This window comes from Fukomys damarensis, unplaced genomic scaffold (assembly GCF_012274545.1).
Source record: "Fukomys damarensis isolate Sample0158 unplaced genomic scaffold, DMR_v1.0_HiC HiC_scaffold_17, whole genome shotgun sequence".
NCBI lineage: Eukaryota > Metazoa > Chordata > Mammalia > Rodentia > Bathyergidae > Fukomys > Fukomys damarensis.
The window spans coordinates 16,705,213-16,706,958 of NW_022900929.1; positions in this window are offsets into that span (position 1 = coordinate 16,705,213).

Below are 1,746 nucleotides of genomic sequence, written 5' to 3' on the forward strand. Positions count from 1 at the left end.
AGTACCAAAAAAAACAACAACAACAACAAAAAAAAACTATTACAGCAAAAAACACATTGCCATTAATTCCCCTCGAAATCCCCCAACTTGGACACACACACATCACATCGATCTTGCCTCTTTCCATAGCAGCTCTGGAAGAACTCTTTCATGAGTATTTCAGGGACCATCACACCTTACTGGTGGACATGTAAAGTGGCACAATCTAGTAGACAGCAAATAAACTCTATTCAAATTGGAAGTAATTTTAAAAAAGGGGTAAACAATGCTGCCCAATGCCATCCAGTGGGAAGGCAGCTTATAAAACATGAGAGTGTACCTTCATTCACCTTATTCACTGGATCTGGCACCATACAACTTCTGGCTCTTCCCCAAAGCCGAAATGAGCATGAAAGGGAGATGTCTTGAATCAGTTCAGGATATGGAGGCAGCCATGATAGCACAACAAAAGGCACTCACAAAAGAGGACATCCAGAATTGCTCCAGAAAGTGATCAGGTGGATGGGATATGTGTGTTTGAAGTGAAGAGGGGTATTTAGAGGGACATTAGGGCAATGTGTCTTTTACTGTAGTACATTTAAAAAGTTAGACATTCATTGTAGTTGTGATCACACATTTGTGTGTCTCATCTGTTCGTTTTCTTTTCCCCTCCCAATACATAGGAATTGTGTCCTAAAACACGGTAGTTGTTCTTTACCAAACACACTTTGCTATCTGAGCACACACCAGTCTTTCATGGGCTGGTCCCTGGGAGCTGACAGTAGTTTCCTTTTCCTCACGCCATCCCCAAGCGGAAGGAAGATAATGCTTAGGCTTGGACAGAGCAGGGCGATTTTGGCAGCCCCTCCAAGAGAAACGTTTTGGGAAATGTTTCTTTTCCCACAGAATTGCATCGCAGCCACCTGAGCAGACCCCTTCATCAGCCTTAATCTCATCCGAAGCCCCTGGGAATCAACCCAAACACGAGTGTTTCCAGAACCTCTCATCTTCAAAGCGCTTTGCCACCATTATCGAATCAATCTTCACGGCAGGATTTGGAAGGGGGATAGTTTTCTTCACACTGTGTATCTGCAAGCCATGACAGCACGAGGCAACGTGACCAGAGGCAGGAAGCAGGTTTCCCACGGCTTTTCCCCTTTGGCCTCCTCGAGAGTCCCCCAGCTGGTCACGAACTCTACTAACTCCATCTGAATTTCTCAGTGAAGTTGGGGCTTATTCAGGTTCTGTAGTCTATGAGCTTTGAAGGAGTCACTGGCAGCTTTGTTCTTTCTAAACACTAGCAATGTGACTTTGGGTAAGTTATGAATCTTTTCTGAGCTCTAAAAAATAGGAATATTAAGCTGGGTGTGGTGACACATGCTTGTTTTCCCAGTGCTCAGGGAGTCTGAGACAGGAGGATCCTAAATGAGAGCCCAACTTGGACAACTCATTGACCTAGTGAGATTCTATCTCCAAATAAAAATAATAATAAGAAAAAAGAAGGCTGGGCAATGTAGCTCAGTGCAAAGACCCCAGGTTCAATCCCCAATACTGAAAAAGAAGGGAGGAATAGTGATCTATATCATGAGATAATTAGGAAGATAAAATGACATAAGATACATGAAGATACTGGGTGCCTACAGATATTAATTAATTAGGCAAAACCACCAACACACACACACACACACACATACACACACACACACACACACAGATAATCAAAGTAAACCATAGCAGTAGCAACAAAAACAATGACAAAATCGTGAG